The sequence below is a fragment of the Eumetopias jubatus genome, unplaced genomic scaffold, assembly GCF_037043125.1.
Source record: "Eumetopias jubatus isolate StellerSeaLion01/CBP00866 unplaced genomic scaffold, mEumJub1_p1.0 scaffold_4, whole genome shotgun sequence".
In the NCBI taxonomy this organism is placed as follows: Eukaryota; Metazoa; Chordata; class Mammalia; order Carnivora; family Otariidae; genus Eumetopias; species Eumetopias jubatus.
This window is the reverse complement of record NW_028274810.1, coordinates 110521654-110543582: the sequence shown is the minus strand read 5'-3', so window position 1 is coordinate 110543582 and position 21929 is coordinate 110521654. Positions and strand designations below refer to the sequence as shown.

The following is a 21929-nucleotide window of genomic DNA, read 5'->3' as shown; positions in this document are numbered from 1 at the left end:
GCTGGGGATAAAGACCAATGAAGTGACTGCCAGGGGCTGTGGGGCCTGTGGGGGTGCGGGGACTAGGAGTTGATCTTTAATTTCTGGTAATTTTAAACAAGGCTAGATCAAAGAATTATTAGACTTATCATTTATTTTCCACAATAGGTACAGTTCCTTTAGGATTTCTTGGTATTTCTTTTTCTTAGTTGACTTTCTAGAGACTTATTTCCAGATACCAAGTGGTAACTTTTACTTGTTAAATACATTCCAAGTTACATAAACTGATATATTCCCTTTTTCCACTTTAGCTAGTATAAGTGTCTGCCATTTGCACCTCAAAACTTCTTCAATAATAAAATTCATCTAAGAATTTAGTGAGCACCTCCTGTATGCCAGGCACTGTTCAGATACCATGAATACCTTAGTGTGTGTACAAAGACAGAGATATACACCAGGATGCAGTGGTAAGTATTTAACAATCGGATCTGTGGGGAGTGAGCGGGAAAAGCCCCGGATCTGTGGCATTTGCTGATTTCTGTGGTATAAATACACCCACCCTATTTGGTTTCAAGCTACCAATATGGCATCAACCAGCTGCCACCGACTCTGGTATCTCTCTCTCACACACACACAGACATTTTTTTCTGCCCACAAGGAGTTTACATTCTATCAGGGGAGACAGAAAACAATAAAATCATAAATAACTAAATTATACAGTATATTGTCAAGCAGTGTTATTTTAGAAATTACTAAGTTTAGCAGGGTAGGAGGGACAGGAAGTGTGCACACAGGGGAATGCAGGTTGCAGTATTAAATTAAGTGGTCAAGGTAAGCTACACTAAGAAATATACACACATATACGTTCCACATTAGAATGTGGAAATTCAAAAACATCCTTTTTCTTAAATTTACAAGAAAATCACACGGTATGTACTCTTTGGGGCTTAGCCATTTTTTAAACAGTATGTTGTGAAAAGCATCCATGCTGTGGCATGGAGCTTCATAGTCACTGTTGGATAGTACTTCATCATACGAATGTACCACAATTCTCTCTCCATTCTACCCTTGATGAACAGTGGGCTATTTCCAGTCCAGGACTATTACAAATCACTCGTTTCTTGTGCACGCATCTCTGCTGTGTGTCCACCTGGAATGGAACCAATAGGCCAGTGTGCATTCTCCACTTCAGTAAGTGCTGCCAAACTACTGTCCGAAGTGGATGTACAAAGTGATACTCCCATCAGCTGTGTTTGCAACTTCCCACTGCTCCCTAACCTTCAAAAGCAAAAATGAAACAAATAAGCCTAACTTTCAAAGTGGTGGTATAACTTCAGAGAGGAGCTGTAATTTGACTGTACATCCTAGTGTGGTACATCCTATGGCATTCAAGAGCTATAACGAAATCTAACGTTATTTTTAGTAATAATATAAATGAAACCAAGATGAAACAGAGAAACCATGTTCAAATGCGTTCAGAGGTCTTGTCAGTGGTGACACTGGCACTGTTATTCTGAAATGACAACACAAGTTTCACACACATGAATGATGAAGCAATGACATAAACGTGCTAATGTTAAGGACCAAGATTTTAAGCAAAAGAGAAATGAGATACAAACATAAAATCAAAGAAGTAAACCATTTTAATCTTAAATTTAAATTGGAAGTATCAAGATAAACTCATGACTTATTCTTTTCTCTTTCCAAAAAATACACACTTCCTACCTCTATACCCTAAAAAAGCCCAGAAGCAACAATATGCCAGCATTACCTATCACAGTATCCAGATTAGAGTCCCAAAACACCATTTCCCACTAAAAGGAATCAAGGCTCCTTAGAGAGATGGCTGATTTCAGGTCTGTGGCAAGAAAGGTACAAACTGAGCCTGGAACTATTTTATAATGCCCATAAACAAGAAAACTATAAAAAATTACTGGAGCCATTTCCTAAGGACACAGAAGATATCTATGAAGGGCAATATGACCATCAAAAAGAATGACTGCAGTAAATTAACATACACATATGTGTACACATATGTGTACAAAGACATGTACACACACACATATATATATACACACACATATATATATAGGTCATCTTAACATCTATGCATTTATGACACTAAAAATAATTCTCACTTGTATAAGTCACCACTGGAGTTTGTTGGCCACTTAGCCAACAATTCTGAAACTAGTAAATACAAGAATTATGCATTTATCCTACCTTTTCTGCATGGGCTACATTTCAGGATACCCAAATAGTTAAAAAAAAAAAAAAAAAAAAAAAAAAAACAAGAAAGCTCCAGCAAGCAAGTACAGAAGGCATGGCTGTATCAGATCATCACTGTTTCTGCAATTCTGATACAAAGTACCCAGGCAACCACCATCAATGCCTGCAAAAGCCACTAGGTGGAAGAATCATGACACCATCTGAACAAATGATTAATGGCATCATCCCTAAGAGGTGAAGCCAACAGCAAAGCAAGTCTTCTTGTCCCCCAAGTTGAAGCTCTTTCTAGCTGGACTTCTAGCAATCAGTTTTGAAATTTCTGAATTAAATGACATCACATGATACAATCAGCCAAATTCAGAACGTGGGACATTCTATAGGATAAGTGACAGTTTCTTCAAGAGCAACAACAAAAGCTGTTATTTAAAAATAAAACTGAACGGGTGAAAAAGCAGGGAGTGGGAAATGTTAGAGATACGCCAACCAACAGGTAAAAGGCCTTTTTTAAAAAATGGGGAAATTAGAAAAGTAAACGTTACCTAGCTTTATCAGAGAAAATATTTTATTATTTTTTTCTTTCTTTCTTCTTTTTTAATTTAAATAGGCTCCACACCCAGCATGGAACACAACACAGGACCCAAACCCACGACCCTGAGATCAAGACCTGAGCTGGGATCAAGAGTCTGATGCTCAACCGACTTAGCCACCCAGTGCCCTGAGAGAAAAGATTTTAAGTTACTTTTAATTATGGGAGGCAAGGTAAAGGTATTATGGTTATATTTCTTATCTGTTAGGGACATATACGGAAGTTTATGGGTGAAACTTTATATGATGTCTGGGATTAGCTCTAAAATACTCCAGCCAAACAAAAGTCTGGGAGAGAGGAAATAGGACAAAGGCAGAAGATTGAAAAAGGTTCATTATCCGATTTTAGTTTTATGTATACTTCAAAATTTCCACAATAAAAAGTTTTTTTAAAAGAACTGAAGGAACACCTACCACACACATTCGTTTTTCTAATAGCCAACTGAGTTAAAGATGAAGCAGCACTGTAAATACAATGTTGTCACACATGCCTTAAGTCCATAAGCAGAAGTGAGTATGTTTAAAATGTAGAGCCAATCAGAACCCAGAGTTTTAAAGGAAAGGGGCGGGCAGAACAACTTAAGCAGTATATAAATGTTTTCTGTATATCTGCTAGGCAAGCCATCCACAACTGAGAGAACCAAAATGGAGAAAGAAGCCAACATTTCCCACCCATGCAATGCTCCAGGACACTGCTCTGTTATACACATTATAGCACAGGCTACACTGGGAAAAAACGTTCACATGAACCACTAGAGAAGGGATCCAGAATCGAGATTGCAATTCACCAAAGGTGCAGCTACCCTGGTCCAAAGATGAGCATGTATGTCTCATCATAATTTATTCTGATGGATCCTTAGTATAAATAACACGTAGACTCCGATGTCTCCATGACTCTCTGGCTGCAGGAACCCACTGACTGGCCAAGTCCCCCAGAAGGAAGTTACCTCGCCTGCTAATAAACAGGGTTATCTCATTCTGGGCTGGCTACGAGGGATTCAAAGCCAAGATCCAGTTCTAAACTGGCTTCTGAAGACCTATCTCAGATTCACTCTATTATTTGAAACCAACAAAAGGGAACTATGTTTTTTTTAATGTGCTGACAATCTATGTAATCTCAATTCTCAGTATGTCTTTATCCTTTTAGAGGTCAAACCTTTCTCAATTCAAGTCCTTTTTTAACTAATACAATCAACTGTGGGCAAACCAGAAGAAGACACAATGGGCATTTTAATTTTTATAAATCTAAATCCCCTGAAGAGGTCAAAAGAAGAAAAACATGTACAGATAAATCAACATTTATAGCTAAATGCACAGAGCAGTCCAAAGTCTACAAATGGCTAAAAAGTAAGACTGGGGAGTGGGTGGGGAGCCCCACTGTAAACGACTCCCCAACAAAGGCAAAAGGAGCAACTGGTTGACACCCATTTCATTTGGAATGCCAACTGTGGGCACCTTCCTGCCTCCTGTTGTCACATTCCAGGGACCTTAACTGACCTGAGAAGAAGATCGGATCTTGGACTTACCTCAAGGACACTCTGTCTGCTCCTAATTCCCAAACTGAAACTCCTTATAAGGCCTCTGCACACCTCCAAGAGCAAATGTAAAAAAAGCAGCTCAAAGCTTTTCAGTCCCACAGTCCATGTCCTTTAGTGTACTACATTTTAAAAGTAGACAAAACTGTAAGTTGAAACACTATATAACATTTTCAACTTAAGTCCCACAAAAGTTTGAAATCTAAAAAAATTACCTGTACCTGCAGCCTCAAACCATTAAGATAGAAGGTATTCTAGAGAACATTTTTTTAACTTCCTAGAAAGATAATATTTTAGGGAAAAAAGCTTCTTTCAGTTAATTAAAGCCATTATAACACTGACTATTGCTCTTCTGGGATGCAGTCTTTCCATGCATCTTATAGATAATAAGATTGTTCATTAAAAACAGGAAAACTAAACATCACAAACAGATGGAAAGATAATTAAAAGCAACAACTGAACACATTCAAAATCTGAGGGGAAAACGATAAGACCTAATTATAACAGAGAGGAACATGGATCTCCTATAATACAGGAATTACTTAAAACATATATATACCTAATTTGAATATTTTTTAAAAAAATCTATTTTACTTCCCATTAAATGACTGGGGGGAGAAGGACCAAGGAACTGCAAAAAAAAATGTTAAAAGTATTTAAATTTCCTTCTTATAATCATTACTGCATGCTTTTATATTTACTTCCTAGGGAAACTATAATTTAGTTCGGCTATGGTTTTAAGTATTTCCACACCTCATTGTGCTAAAAATAAAGTTATGAATTAATTTGTCTAAAGTGCATTTAAATTATTTATGAGAGAAAGTACATTTGTTTCTTGCCATAAGTATATATAAAGTCTGGATAGACTCACAGCTGGCTTAAGGCATACTCCTTTCATTGGCATCCTTGAATTCCCGCCGAAGAACCACCTGAGTACAGGAATTTCCTAATGCATTATTTCCCAAGCTTTTTATGGAAATCAAATACTATCTTTAAGTAACAGAAACGTGAATTCATCTAACAAGAATAAGAGAACACAAAAATAACAGCATCAATACCTGAAGGTTTAACGTAAAACATTAACTACATATTCCTAGTCCCCAAAACGCATGCAGTACCCTGAGAGCTGCTGCCACGTGACCTTGGGGCTACAACCCATACCTCGTACAACACCATCTCTCTGTAAAACTACACTGTGCACACTCATTCTCACCGTCCTCCGGCTCAGCTGAGCCCAGCCTCAGGCTCGCGGTTCTCAGAGAAGACCACACACTCTCTCCCTGGCGTGCACCTGCCACAGCCCCCACCCCCACCCCCTTACACAAGGTCACACGCCGCAGACGGAAGGCACCAGTCACCAAGCCCACAAGCTGCAGCAAAGGGAGGAACCCCGCACTGCCATCTGGGCCGATTCCGGGCAGCAACCACGAGAGGTCCTACTGTGTAATCAGCTATCGTGATCACTGGGTAAACGCCATGCAGGCTTTTCACCCTCCTCTTCTTGATAAAATCCAGTTATCAACTCACTCCATTTTTTTTTTTTTTTTTGCATAAAAAGGTATATACCAACTTCCCTCCCTTTCACGTCTTCTTACTTAAATAAAAGTCAGGTGGGGAAAAAAGGTGGGGGGTAAGGGCAAACAAACATTTTCTTCAACTGTCTGAACAATCTTCCAGATGTATGCACCATAACAGAAAATGACCTTCATTGCCTAATAAATAAAAGTATATCCTAATCTTTAATAAATCTAAAGATTTAAGATTAAAAGTCAAATTCAAGAGAACCAATAAATTGTTGTTTTAAAAATCATATATTTACTAATTCAGAATTTTTCATTCAAGAAATTTGTATGAGGATTTATGACTAAATGAAGCGCACACATGAGTGATTAAAATTTTCCCAGGTGAAGTTTAGCTCAAGGGCTGACCAAGCTTCATCTGCCCTAGGTCCACCAAAAGGTGATAATGCAGTATAAAAAATTTCCACATAAATGCAACAGGTAGGCCTCCAACAACACTGCAGGTCCAGAACAAAACTATCATTTCCAGGTGCCCAAATCCTTCCGCATTAAGTTTCAAGTACTAGGCCAGCCAGCCATGAGGCCCAGAAATCAGTCAGTCCCTCATTCTAGAGTAGGTCCTAACTTATGTCGTACCAAGGTTACATCACATGCACACCCAAACACCATTATTCTTCTGGGCTTTTGATTTCAAAGCAGCCATCACTACTAGGTAAAAACTGTGTGGCATATACACACTCATTTTATGGTATGTCATTTCATAAAAGATTTACAAAGCAAAAAATTATTTTGATTAATACTCATAGTTCTAGCATTAACTATTAACAATAATCTCAATTTCACAAATTAACAAAGGTATTTTTTTAAAGGGATAGACTTAGTTACTAAAATTTATATCAAAAACTAGGAGAAAAGCCAGAAACAATTCCAAATCTCCAACCAATCACCCGAAAGATCAGAAGGAAAAACGAACAGTCTCTCTGTACAGGGCCCGAGCCACCGCAGGAGCTCGACTATTGTGCTGAGTGAGGGACTAACCGCCCCCCCCCCACTTCCTCCCATTCGTGTTCACGCACTACCAGGCTCGGCCATCCTTGCTGCTCGCATGCACTAACACAGCACCGACAGGGTGGGCCAGAGACTGGAACAAACAGGCTTTTGCGTGGAGTTGGGATTAACTGTTACGTTCATGACAGACAGTCCAGCATTTGGTAAACCAGGCAAGAAATGCTACTCTCCATTAAATACAATGCAGAATAAACCAATTACCCTAAGCCAGTTTAATAACAAAATAACTGAAATGAAAGTTTTGCCAAAATACAGATTCCCCTGTCAAAATGGAAATGAACTTGAGATTTTCTAGATCATAAAATCAGTAGCTAAATTAACATTACAAGTAAATCTGTCATAATATTTTTCAGAAAATTTAGAAACAGAGCCTATGAACTGTTTTCCATTAAAAAGCATTGACAGGGTCATCGACTTCAGACATGCAGGAGTAACTAGGATGGAAAACGCCCCTCCCCATCACGCCACCCTCCTGCCCATGGTTAACAAATGGGAAAATGGTCAAAATCCATGAAACTACTTTTTCCAGATCTTGAGACAGTGAGCGGCGCAGGCCTGTGAGCCCCATCATCCCTCTCTGTCCAGCCAGGAGCAACCGCAGCCCAGGGGCACAGGAAGGGAATCCAAGCAGAGCGCAGCAGCCCCAGGTAGGTGAGGAGAGACAACATCAAGTTTTGGGAAGCTGAGTGGCTGAAATTTGCAAGGCAGAATATCAGAGATGGAAAAGTTGTAGAAAATGAGTTTCACAAATCTGCACAAAGACCAGAAGATAATGGAACAACATGTTTAGCATGCTGAAAAAAATAACTGTCACCCTGAAGTTCTACACATCCAGCAAAAGTTTCTTTCAAAAATAAAGGTGTTTATCAAGAAAAGAATGGATAAACAAGATATGATAGACTCAAATCATGAAATACAACTCTGCAATTAAAAGGAACAAGGAGGAGCCTGGGTGGCTCAGTCAGCTGAGCATCTGACTCTTGGTTCCTGCTCAGGTTGTGATCTCACGATCATGACATCGAGCCCCACACTGGGCCTCGTGCTGGGCGTGGAGCCTGCTTAAGATTCTCTCTCTCCCTCTGCCCCTCCTCCACTCCCTCTCAAAAAAAAAAATTTAAAAAGGAATGAATTCCAGATATGCATAACAACATGGATGAACTCAGCAATACTACGCTCAAACAAGCCTCACACATCACGCACACAGTATGATTCTGTTGACAGGAAATCCCTGGGCAGGCAGAACTGATCTGAGGGAGTAAAACAGCAGTTGTCAGGGGTCAGGGTGAGGATGGCAGCAGGGGATGGGGCAGAGACTCTGGCCACAAAGGGCATGAAGCCTTCGGGGGAAATGATAATGGTCTGTTTCAGTAGTGTTTGGGTTGCAAAGGCGGACAGATGTGCCACAATTCAGCAAATGTACACTAGAGTTACACGCAGTTGGTATATAAATTTTACACTGAAAGAAAACACCCTAAACAAATAATGAACTCTAGTAAACAATATGCACGCTGAAAGACATAGACTGAGGTATACTGGTATCTGCAATTTACTTTGAAATACACCCTAAAAAATAAAATGGATTCGTGGAGGAATGGATAATTGGTTATTTATGTGGGAAAGCAAGAATAGTAACACATCATAGGTAGAATCCAGGGGGTGTAGGAGTCTATGGATGTTAACCGTAAATTCTCGCACTTTGCCATTTGCTTGAAAATTACCATAATGAAACACGGGGTACAAAAATAAAGATGAAGCTAGATTTCAGAGGAAGAAAAATAATAAGACAAAAGGGAGTGTGAGCCTTCCATAAGGGTTACAGGAAGACAATGGAGCAATTTCTCCCATAGATAATTATAAAAATCAGACAAATTCACTAAAATACAACTATGTGAAGGAACTGGAGAATGACCAAAGGCAGGCAAGCGCTTGAGAAGAATTTACTGTCAGAATTACTCCTGCATTGGGTACAAACTAGGAGTGTTTGTCACCTTCCTGCCTGGCAATACTGTGAGCCCCCACTCTGGGAGGGCAGGACTGCAGCCTTACTGTACCATCTTAATGTGCAGCCGAGTGGCTATAAATTTAAGGGGGAAATTTTGGATATAAGAGGGCTGCAAAATGCTGAGCTCCAAGTCTGAATACAAATACACTGCCCAGATCCCTGGCAGACGGTGAAACTGCATAGGCAGGACAACCCAGGAAGCCCAGAGGCAGACAGCAGAGGTGAAGGCTCTCCCCTGAACAATGGAGTTACCCCGGGACATCTGTCAGTTTGCTGCTCTGACTAAATGTGCTTCCCAACCCAGGGCGAGCTCTAGTTGCAGAAAGCAAAAGTCTCAATGGCGTGAGGTCTTAGTCTGGAGGACCAAGTGAAATTTAGAGGAGGGATGCTGGAAGCAGGGGAACCCCAAGACAAACCCCCAAATCTGAGAATTCTACATTCTACGCCAATCGTTAACTAATTACCAAAGTACAAAGGTGCATGTGAGACCGCCCCCCCCAGGGGCCCAAGCTTAAAAAAAGGAAAGAAAAAAGAAAAGCATCAACTAGAAGCCAATGAAACTAATCAGAGACCTCATCAGCTCATAAGAATATAACAAATGTTTGCATCTTGAGTAGAGATGCAAACGCACGTGTGCACACACACGGACGGCGCTGGGAAGCAGTAACACCTGGCAGCAAAGGAGCACACCTACCACTCACACCTTGGCCTCTAAACTCCATTTCCCACCAAAATGAACCAAGGATACTTGAAATAGCTGATTCCACGACGGGGCAGAGAAATTACAAGAAATGCTGGGAGTATCTTACTGTGCCGAAAGGAAGGGAATGCTCAGAAAATAATGGGGACACGTCAAAAAAACACAGGAGATGATCTTGGGGAAGGCCAAATCAGGGGGCATTCCAGCATCAAAATGAATGAGAGTTAAGGACTATAAGCCACTGAATCAAACAAGAATCTGTGAAGTGCTAGCTGGTGAATGAGTGAGTGAGCCAACAAAGGAGGGGAAACCCTCCTTACAGGAGAATACCAGCTGACAGGTGAGAAGGAACAGCATCCCCACTGCGCCACTACCTAGTAATAACTGTTTCAAGCAAGAATCATCAGTGAGGGACCAAACTATCAGTTTGAAAGTTCAAAATGTCACACAGCCTCAAATATTTCCCCTACAGATTCCTCATGTAATTACAAAGGATAAATGCTAATTTAGAGTGCAGACACTAGGCAGATGTCATCCTAATTGATCACCTGAGATCAGTAATTCTCAAATTTTAGAACACATCAAAATCATTTTTAGGGCTTGTTAAAAACATAGCCTCAAGCCCTAAATTTCTGACTTAGCAGGTCAGGAGTAGGGTCTAAGAATCTGCAGCCCCACAAATTCCTAGGTGTTAACCTCACCAATAAAAGAACAAGCCGGCATGATGTGCCATCCTGAGATGGACATAATGGACATGAGAAACGATGTGATGCCCTGAGAAAGGCACAGTGCCACTTCTCTGAGAGCCTGGCCCCCCAAATGCATAATCTGAGCTTAATCATGAGAAAACATCACAGGAACCCAAATGGAAGAATGACCTACGTAACAACTAGAACAGTCAATGCCATGACAGAGAAAGGTTGAGAAACATATCCAGACTAAAAAGACCACAGAAACATCAATAAATACCACATGTAATTCTAGACTGGGTCCTGTATGGGGGAAAACTGCTGTAATTAACAGAGCAACTATGAATATGGACTGTATACCAGAGAATGAAGCAATGTTTAATTTTGCCAATTTGATACCTATACTGATTATTTTTGGTTATGTAAAAAGTCCTTGTTCTTAGTAAATACTCACTGAAGTATCTAAGAGTAAAGGGCATGAAGTAAGCAACTCACTCTCTAAGGGTTCAGTGTGTGAAAATAAATGTGTGTGTGTACATCTATATGGGGGGGAATGAAGGCAAATGTCACAAAATGTTAACAATTGGTGAATCTAGGTGAAGGGTATTTGGAAGTTGGCTATACTACTTCTTACAACTTTTCCGTAAAAGAAAACAAGGTTTCACCTAAAACAAAACAAAACAAAGAAACAACAACAACAAAAACAAGGAGCAACAAATTAGAAAAGGTGGTGGAAGGGCATTCAGGGGCTGCCCACCGCACAGCCTGATGTTGAGGAAAATGGCTACCACACACTGAAAATGACAGGTGTTCGTACTGAGGATCCTGAGTCATCCAGAAAGGCCAAAACTGAGTTTCGTATCTTTCAGTACATTTTGTTTAAGAAGACCCGTTAAGTACTCTTTTGAAAAATAGAAGAAAAACACGGTTTAACACTTTTAAAACTTCATGCTCCACACGTCTACTTCTGTTCTAGTCTGCACATACAACTCGTCAGTGGGAGAGCGGACATCGTGAGTGGCAGTGACCCTCCACTCGTGTCATACGGCAGCACACACTGCTTACACGGAAGCACACGGAGCCCCTGCGGCTGCACCGTGACTACTGCACCAGGACCGCCCCCGGCTCACAGCAGCTGGACACATCACCAGTTGTAAGAAACATCCCAGCACAGGTCCAAGCCTTCAAAACCAGTTCACGCAGAGACTCCCGCAGCAAAACACAGGGACAGAGTCAGACAATACAAAATGCCAGGCAGAACACCCTATTCCCTCTTCTGTTCCCAAACACAACTCTCAAGGAGGCCTATAGTGCAGACTTACTGCGTGATGACCATTTAGAGTACAAGGTTACCGGACACAGTGAAGCCGGCCCCAAGAACCCAGAGCAGCGCATGTGCTAAGTAAACACAAAGTAGCTCGGGGAGGGCCTCTTACAACGCACCTTACTGTATCCCTGATCCCATTATAACCGCACACTGCAATATCCTCTGATCATAAAATAATGAAGACCTCATCATTTAAATGAATGGCCTTATTTTCTAAAGTCAAACAAATTTTGATTTTTAAATGAAAATTAAAAACACACACAACTTCCCACTCTAATCCCCCTTCCTGCCTACTGTTGTGGCTTTGCTAAGAAGGGTTTATTAGGAAAAAATGCTAAACAACTGCTCTGCAGGACATCACAAAGCACCACATGGTAATAACAAGCAACCTTCTTACATACTGTGAAGAGACCTGATTTACAACCACAATTAAGCCTTAAGTTTAGTGAAGCTAACTTGTATTATTTTCTGTGTACATTCTTATGTCTAGCGGTTTAAAATATAATTGTACCCTACAATTACAGCTGATTAAAGATAGAGCCGAAGACTGTATAATCAAGTTTGTCATGAATCAGAGAAAACATTTTTTATTAATTTTTAAAGCTAGTAGAACTATTTTTCTCCACAGCTACAAGAGCTTGAACAACATGGAAGGAATCTTAAAATAATTTAACTTTTAAAACACCTTTTATTTATGCTAATTACGTGGCATCTATAATATATAACCGTGTTATATAAAAACAAAACATATTATAAAGCCTTCAGGTCGTGGATAAGAATATAAAAATCAACCAAAGACTCCAAGATCATACGTTTTCAGGAAGTGTCTGTGCTATAACCTGTTTCACTTAAACTTCCGAGATACCTAATCCAGAAAAATAAAATTTAATCCACTGGAAAGAAAAATCGAGCTCAAGTGTGTGTATAAATGTGTGTGCCTGTGTGTGTGTATAATACCTACATGTGTGTATACATAAGTCACCTATCTTTTTTTAGGTTTGGCTTATTGAGGTAAAATTTACATAAAGTAAAACATTGTTCACTGGGTTCTGACTAATACACTCACTGTATAACCACCATCACAGGGAAGACATGGCCTACTTCCATCATGCCCGAAGCGCCCTCATGCCCTTTTGTACTCAATCCGCTCCTCCCCTCAACTCAGCCCCCGGCAACCACTGATCCGATTTGTTCCCATAGTTTTGCCTTTATCCAAATGTTATCAGGGTGGAACCACAGCTGTACAGAGCTCTGTGTTTGCCCGTTAACAGAACGCTCTGGAGACGCGCCCGCTTTGTTGAGGATGTCAGTAGTCAGTACCTCTCTGTTGCCCAACAGGATCCCACTGCAGAGGGGCTCCGCAACCTGTTCACCCATTTCCCACTTTATGGACCTTTGAGTTGTTTTCCATTTTCAGTAAATATGAATAAAGCTGCTATAAGCAATCACAGACAGGCCTTTGTGTAGACATAAGTTTTCATTTCACTTGGATAAAGGCCTCCATGTAGGACTGCTGGATTGTATGAAAAGTATATATTCAAGTTTATAAGAAACTGCCAAACGATTTTGCAAAGTGGTTACAACCCTTTGCAACCCCACCGGCAAAGCCTGGTCTAGTTACAGCTGTCCCACACCCCCGCACCTGGGCATGGTTACCTTCCGTTGCCTTGTCTGGGGTAATGGGAGGCCTTCTCACAGGACTGCAGTGCCACCTCACTGAGGCTGTCACGGGCACTTCCCTAATGATGAATGATGGCGAGCGTCTTCTTGGGTGCTTATTGTTATCTACAGGAAGTGGAGGAATTAGCTACTCAAATCTTTTGGCCATTTGTTCAGTTGAATTTTCTGCTGAGACACCTATCCTTTTTAGTAGACAGTTTTTCAAAGAAGAAATGATGGAAAGTTTGTATATTTTGTTAAACCACTTAGAATTCAGGAGCAGGAGACACAAATCTAAAATGCTTCCTTGCTATCCCCACTCTCAACACCCTACCTGCGCCCCCCCCCCCCCGCCAAATATCTACAATATGCCAAGGCAGGTAGAAAGAAACATCCTCTTTCCCCCTTACTCAGAGTGTAAGAATCACAGGAAAAGCTGCCTGCCTACTTCTAGGGTCAGAAACAGACCCATTTTCCCATTTTTACAAGTATTTGATGAAACCCCAATCTTTCTTCGGTATGAGCAGGAACACCAATGACCGAGAACCACATGCCATGGTTGGCAACACCAGTGACAATGCACTCCTACATGGCGGAAGTGTGTTTGGCACGTGACAATACTGAGGTCTGCACACGGCTCAGCGGGCAGCAGCCCTCCCCTCTCTATCACAGGCAGGGCCCGCACACAGGAGCACCATCGCACTTCAGAACAAGGGCTAAGCTTTCATGCAAAGGAACAGGAGAGCCTGCCGCCACCACATGGAGCCTCAGGCAGATGGTCCCGTAATCTGGCTCCAGGCTCTCCTCTACCGCATGGGGACAGTAAGCACTACGCTGTTATTATAAAAACTTCGTTCAACTCAAATACACACAATGAATGACACACATAAATGGCAGGTATCACAGTTCTGACAACTTCCCTCACATATAATTCCTGAATCACAAACATAACTAATATCGGAAAGATAAAGGGTGTTCTTCGCAAAGTTCAGAGTATAAAGTGAAAGCTCCAGACAGCAGGTAACATCTGTACACGGTGGACCCACTAAACTAAACACAGGGTCCTGACCGTCCCATGAGAACAGCCAAGCATCGACATAAAAGGTGTAGCACATTTACATAAAAGGTGCCCTGGAGTTGGCAGTGATGAAAGGCACTTATGGACTTTATTTCTTACAATTTTGCCTCAGCATTTCAAACTGAGCTATGCTTCTTTTCAAAAGAAGCCAATCCACTCACTCTTGGTTCTGCACCATCTCATTCCTGATGGGCCTCCGCAGCTGGGCCAGAGACCAGGGCTGCACCTGCCTGCCTCCATGACACCCCCAGCCTCCCTGCACAGCATCCTGCGCATCCAGCTGGACACAGAGCAGCCTCTGAAATGTCCTGTGGTCGCTCATCCTGCCCCCCACCTGACAGCCACAGCGGGGGCCACAGTGTCCACTCCTGCACGATGACTGGCCGGGCCAGGCTGCCTCTGTGACAAATATTCCATAAGGATTTTTCCATGAACCAATACATGAAATCAACAGTTTAAGATTATCTCTTGGATTTAAGTGTCTTGATATACCCTATGCTCAGGTTTTAAGAAAACATTAAAAATGTATGACAGGGGCACCTGGCTGGCTCAGCCAGTAGGGTGTACGACTCTTGATCTTGGGGTTGTTCGAGCCCCACGATGGGTGTAGAGATTACTTAAAAAATAAAATCTTTCAAAAAATAAAAAATTTATGACATGTTTAACAATCTGAATGTCATATTTTCCATGTAAACCTACTTAAATCTCTTAAAGGAAGAGTCTGTAACTAAGTTAATATGCACCACCTAACAGGTGCCACAACAGAGGCTTTCGGAAGTTAACAAAAAGTAACCAATCTTGTCCAGCTCTGCTTATTCTCACTTTCCCCACCTGGAACGCCTTTCCCCAACTACCATGAACCCCGCTCACCCTGCCCCCCTCCGAGCCTCCCATCACTGTCTTCCCCATCAGCATTCTCTACCTGGTCTCACCCGTTCCGGCAGGATCTGCCCTGCACACCTCAACCCTGGTACCATTTCTAGCAGGCCGGGAGAGCAACCTGTCCAGCATGCAAGAAAACAGATGTCCCTGGGGGTGAAGACAGAATATGCTTGAGCACATGGAAAATTTTATTAAGAGACCTTACTTACAGAGCTATCAGAGAGAGTGAGAACTCTTAAGAATATCAAGTAAACAGAAAAAAAAATTGGCAATTGTTAAGTTCAAGGAAACAGGAAAACAAAAAGTTGAACAAAAAGGAAATATCATCATGCTACTTTAACCGGCTCAAAGGTGAGCAACATTAACAAAACGATTAACCAAATTATGGATCTAAACAAAAATTGTGATACAACTATGTGGGGAAAATGGGAGTTCAAAATGTAACTTTTTCTAAAACTGACACATCGATGACCCTGCCTCTACACAGATATTGCTGGGAACTGTGGACATAAATGCTCACAGAAACAGCTACTCAGAACTACAGGCACCTCCGGGAGGCAGATGCTGGAGGGCAGGACAGGAGCCTGCTGTGGCTGTGTTCAGCATGAACCTCTTTCAACACTATTTTACTTTTGAACACATGCACTTACCACCTCTGATAGAAGTGAAATTTGCAAGTAAGAAAAAGAAACAGAATCTCTGACAGAAGCATTTCAAGCAGGACATAAGTGTTTTCCTCCAACTTTTCAACCACACTACTCCCTTCCCCCCTTCAGTAGTCTCTCTCCAAACCCTCAGGAGGCAGGCAGCTGAGGACAGCATGCGTGGCCTGAGCCTGGCCTCACCCCCCACCAGCTCCATACTCTTGAGAAAGCTACCGTGAACTCTGACCCTGAGCTTTCCCCACCTGCAACATGAAAACACCCCCACGAACCTCAGGGACCCGGCCGGGTTGGGTTGCTCAGCACCCAGATGGTGAGGTAAGTGTGAGGATGACTGTACACACCCTGGACCTAAGGCACCTGGATGCAATCCGTCTCACTGCTCTCTCCCCCTTCACACCACGGGCCAGGCAGGCTTTCATTCTGACCACGCCCCCACACTGCTCCGAACGCCGCCAGAGCGCCCTCCAAGTCGCCAAACCTCAATCCTCATCATGACCTTTCCTGACACTTCAAAGAGTTGATCCCACCCTCCTCCTGGAACTTTCTTCCCTTCTTCCCATGGTGCCAGTGCTTCTGGTCCTCCTCACACCTGCTCTGTGCCAACCACTGCTCACGTTCGGCCTTGAGCACTCAATGGCAGAGTGGCTCAAGGCTCGGGCTGGCTTGTCCTCTCTGTGCTCACTCCCTCAGTGATCAGAGTCTCACTGCGTTTTCACTGCCACTTCCAGCTCAGACTTCTCTTCCCAGCTCCGAATGCCTATTTACAACTGCCTACATGACATCTCTACTTGGATCTCTAACAGAATCGCAAACTTAAAATGCCTATGAGTGAGCTCCCCATCTGCCCCTCTAAACCAAGTTCCACCCACAGCCTTCCCCCCTTCTAGTTGCCCAGGCCAAGAGCCTTCTAGTCAACTCAACTCCTCCCTCTGTCCTCACACCCCTTATCCAATCTGTCAGTGAACCCTACTGGTTCTACCTTTGAAATACATCCAGGGCCCCACTGCTGCTCACCACCTCCAGTTTTCCTCTCCAGTCCAAGCCCACACTGCTGCTCACCTGGCTCCCTCAATGGCCTGCCGACAGGTCTCTTGGTTGTCCTCTACCTTCCCCCACCCCCGGTGTCTATTCCCAACACACCAGCTTTTCAAAGCTCAGTCGAATCTCGGGGCTGAACACTGAGGGACAGCTGCCTCCGCAGCCGACAGCCAGCACCGCCTGACCCTAGTGACTCTTTGTTTCGATAAACAGCTCCAGAACCTCAGAGTTCAATCTATGTCAATTGTTCTCAGCTGCCCTGATGCTAAAAAAGCTATCTTTATTCACAAAATGGGGGTTTTCAGATGGGTCTCCGGGCAACCTTCCTTTCTGTCTACTGCGCCTCCCCACACCCCGTTCCCTGAAAATAATCTCCATACATATTCCAGCAGTTCAACTCCTCCAAAACTTTTGTTTTCCTAGAATTCTGGTTGTAAAACGCCTCCATCCCAAGTTTCTGCCTTATAATGCAACACCCCAAAACAAATCAAGAACCAAGAACCTCATCCATCCTACAGGGGCTCAAGGGGACCAGGGCATTCAGGTATATCAAGGGACCCAGATCTCAGCAGATCATTAAGGTGACGCTGTACAAAGCCAGGCTGACTCACGTGGCCTCACCATTTGTCCAGAATTGGGGGAAACAATTACAGAAACACTGGTTATAAGGTTATTTTCCTGGGTTTACATATTTTCAAACAGGGGTGGAGGGGAGGGGAGTGCCAAACTAGAAGCAGCAGATTACATCCCAGGGCTCAAAGTTCCAGTGAGCCATGCACGGGCTCTCACTTTCCCTGTAAGGCCTTCATTCCACTGCACACCACATTAAGAAGAAAAATTTTTGTGTAATTTCTGCTAAATATGAAACTGTCTTGTGCTCTACCAAGATGAACTATTTTTAACAGCTAATGCTGCTGAAAAGTTATACTTGATATTCTCCCTCTTGTTTGGATCCACTAAGAAAAAAGAACTTATTTTGTGGCAAACATTAAATATTCCTTCATCCAGCATTTAGTGAAAACTACCTATGGGTTAAGCAGAAAACATGCAGAGATGAAATAAAATCTTTGCCCTTGAAGATGCAGAAACAGACTTGTACCCAATAAATATAGCACACTGTTACAGGAAGAAACATGGAATGTGCGGGGCGGGGGGGTGGAGACAAGGAGTGTTAACAGCTGGGCGTGGCCTTCTCCAAAAGATAGCATCGTCACACCTGGCGCAGCACACACGCAGAGCAGGTGCCTCTGGCGGCCAAGAAAGGGGAGAAGGAATTAGAGAAAAGGAGCACGACTTCCAGGCCTTACTTGGAAACTGAAACTGCATGACATAATTTCCCTTCCCTAATACCTAATCCTGGCAGAAACAAAAGTGGGTTTGGGGGACAAAGGAGAACAAAAGAGGAAAGTGAACTGACCCCAGAAGGAAACGTAAAAACAATCCAGGGCCCTGCCCCTTGGACATCTAAGACAAAGACATTTGCCAAAGTCAAATTCAACATAATTGTAAATGATCCTGAATTCTGAATCCATGAAGTCTAAGTTCGTGAGGCTTTTACCAAAGCAACGTATTGCTAAAATAAAATGTTCACCAATGCTAATATCCCAAGAGAGATTTATGAATCGTCTATCAACTACCTGTCCTCGACTTACCACCAGGTCTACCAGAAAGAGCAGTCTTTGGAAACAGACAAACTGGGATAGAATCTCAATCCTACAACCTCCCAACTGTGGAGGGCAGCACAAGTGCCAAGGTTACAAATTAACAAATCACAAATAACCCAATCTCTGGGGCTCAGTTTTCCTCTCATTAAAATGGGGAAAATGCCACCAAGTATTAATTGCTAACATTTGTGAATGCTGAGTACATTTCACATTTCTTACAGCATTTTCACCGCAACCAGCATTTTCACCGCAACCCTGGGAAAGCGGTCCTGTCAACAGCACCCTTGGTCGGAGGAGAGAGCTAGGTTTAGGTAGTCAGTAAAGAGAATGGAGAGAAAGCTAGGTTTCAGTAGTTAGTGAAGAGTTAGTAAGTAAGCAGCCAAGCCAACATCTGAATCCAGAGCCCATAAGAAAAACACACGAGTAAAAAGTACAGGCTCCAAAGCCAGACTGAGTCGGAATCCCAGCTTTGCCCTTTACTAACTTAGTAACCTTTAACCTCTGTTTCAGTTATGCAAATGTGAAACTGGGCAAAGGGTAGCCTCATTCATGGGGTTACTGGGAAGACGCACGGAGCAGCTGGAACTCCCAGGGTCTGCAGTGCTCGGACTCTTCCAGAGCACACGCTGCTACGTTACCACTGTCCCGGACATTACTGTTGTCCCGCCTGCCTCGAACCACACAGAAAAGGCACTAAACAACTAATACTTCTTCCCTCACCTACTGTGCAAAATCAACTAGCTTTATTTGTTTCTACTATATGTCAAAGAAACCCTAAGACAGATGAAAGAAAAATCAAAACAAAACAAAAAACCAGGACACAAACGTAGCAAGAGAATTATACTCACAGTTCCGAAGGCCACGGTAACTCTGTGAAGAAATCCAACATCGGTTTAAAGGAAATGCCCCTAACTTCTCTTTCCTCTTTCCATAGTCCTCCGAGAACCTGACAAGGAGAAGCAACATGCGCATATAAAACCCTGAAGTTCTCCTGAACTCACCACCTCAGCCACTTCCATCACCTCCCATGCATGCCCACCTGGCAACACCTGGGATGAGGGGTAAAAACAGGGCACCGCATCCCTGTCTTCAAACCTACTTTCTGCTTAAAAAATACAAGTGAAGCAACTGAAAACCATTAAAACATATCAAAAATCGTAAGTTAATAGGGTGTAGTTAGTAAGTGCATGGTACAGTAACACAGTATAGACATCTGTTCCACTGCCTCCCACTGAAATTATACTGAAGAGATTTTTTTTAAAAAATGTTTTAAACAGGGGCGCTTGGGTGGCTCAGTCAGTTGAGCATCTGCCTTTGGCTCAAGTCATAATCCCGGGGTCCTGGGATCGAGCCCTCCATCGGGCTCCCTGCTCAGCGGGGAGTCTGCTTCTCCCTCTCGTCTCCTTCTGCCCCTCCCCGTTTGTGCTCTCTGCTCTCTCTGTCGTGTGCACACGCACTCTCTCTCTCTCTCAAATAAATAAATAAAATCTTTAAAAAAATGTTTGAAACAGCACAGGGAGAACTGAAAGGAGAAAAAGCCCAAGATTTTGGAAGCTCCGAGAAAATCTTCTAACATGGAAGACCGAGGCCCAAACAATATAAAAGACTGAAGTATAGTAAATGAGTCAGGAGGCACAAGAGAGCCAGATCCTAATTCAGCAGTGGAACACACTGAGAACCAATTCCCCTTGCCCAGCAGTGTCCTAGAAGACTAGAACTGGCAGCACCAGTGCAGACAGAATGGGGGTAAAGAAGGCACAGCCTCAAATACAGAGGAGCTGGGCAAGGCCCTGGAAGCTGAAACTAGAACCTCAACACCAGGCACAATGTGACTCCCCCTTACTCTGACAGAAGATTCGGGGGGTCATTCCCTGGAAAAAGCAGAGGCATCTATGGACTAAAGTCACCCTGCCCAGCTGCACTGAACAGAGCTGGATTTAATGACTGTATATACAGTGAATGGTGAATTCTCCAGCTCCCCTACAACAGACCACACATGCACACCCTTGGCTCCCAGATTCTGAAGTGAGAATTCTACAGGAAAGAGACAGGAGAATATTTCTGAGGAATCTGATCAGCCCCAAAAGACAAACCTAAAGATACTAACACTGAGGACCCCCTAACACATGGCCCCCCAGAATATCCTGATGTAAAAGTCAAAGGGCCCCACCACATCAGACAGGAGAAGGAAGGAAAAAACCTGAAAGAAACAGAGACTATACAAACTATCAATAATATAGAGGTAAGACAACACTGCGACCAATAAACAAAAACAGGATGTTCTTCTCGAAGAACAGAAAAAGAGCCCTGGGAAATCTAAAGAACCTTTCCAAAATCAGAAATAATAAACTAAAGAAGAAGGTTAAGTCAAATTGAAGTCATCTCCCTGAACAGAGAATAAAAAGACCAAAAAAGGAAAAAGAAAGAAAGAAAGAAAGAAAGAAAGAAAGAAAGAAAGAAAGAGAAAGAAAGAAAGAAAGAAAAAGAAAGAAAGAAAGAAAGAAAGAAAGAAAGAAAGAAAGAAAGAAAGAAAGAAAGAGGCAGGCAGAGGAGGAGGAACAAAGGAAGGAAGAAGAAAAAAGTATTAAGATAATTACAGTCTTTGCCCAGGACAGGCAAGTTCTGGATTGTAAAGACTTCCAGAAAAACAAACTAAGGAGACGAAAGGGAGAAAACCTCAGCGCAGTAACAGCAAAAAGTATTCCCAGAACTGAAAAGTACCAGTTGCCAGAATGAAGGGACCCGATGAATATGCAGCACAGTAGATGAAAACCGACCCACACAAAGTATACCATCATGACATTTCAAAAGACTTGGACAAATTTTAAAACTCCTACAAGCTTCTAAAGATGGGAGGGAAAAAAAGTTACATAGAAAGGATAAATCAGAATAGCTTCTGAATCCTAAAACAGTAACATGAAAACAAGAAGGCAATGGAGCAATCTTTGAATTTATGAACCAAAATGAATGCCAATACAGAACTCTATACCCAGGCAGACTATCAATCAAGTTTGATTCCCACATGGTCCCAAAAGGTTTGCTGCCTAAGAATCCTATGTCAGAAAGCCACTGGAGAAAGTCCTCCACCAAAACATGAGCATCAACAAAAGATGAGCAAGGCACGAGCTTCCATGAGGAAGGGGTAAGGGAGTCCCCAGGATGAGGAGGAAGGGAGGTTCCAGAACGATGTCTGTACACCAGGAGGGAGGGAAACAAGTCCATGTTGGAGCAGCACTGCTCAAGAGGAGGGACTGCCGAAGGCTGTCTTCACCTTGTCCAAAGACACTGTACCGTCTTTTTAAAGTAAGT

General features: G+C 42.6%; 1 protein-coding gene across 2 annotated transcripts in view; it reads right to left on the bottom strand.

Annotated features, from left to right (window-relative positions):
- PTK2 (protein tyrosine kinase 2) overlaps positions 1 to 21929 on the bottom strand; it is a 254738-nt gene that overhangs the window by 209227 nt on the left and 23582 nt on the right. Inside the window, exon 2 of one of the 2 annotated variants that reach the window (XM_088022737.1) lies at positions 19469 to 19566. The exons of the other annotated variant lie outside the window; for it this stretch is intronic. The gene's annotated coding sequence lies outside the window, so the exon portion shown is untranslated. The remainder of the gene's footprint in view (positions 1 to 19468; positions 19567 to 21929) is intronic. 2 annotated transcript variants of the gene reach the window in all.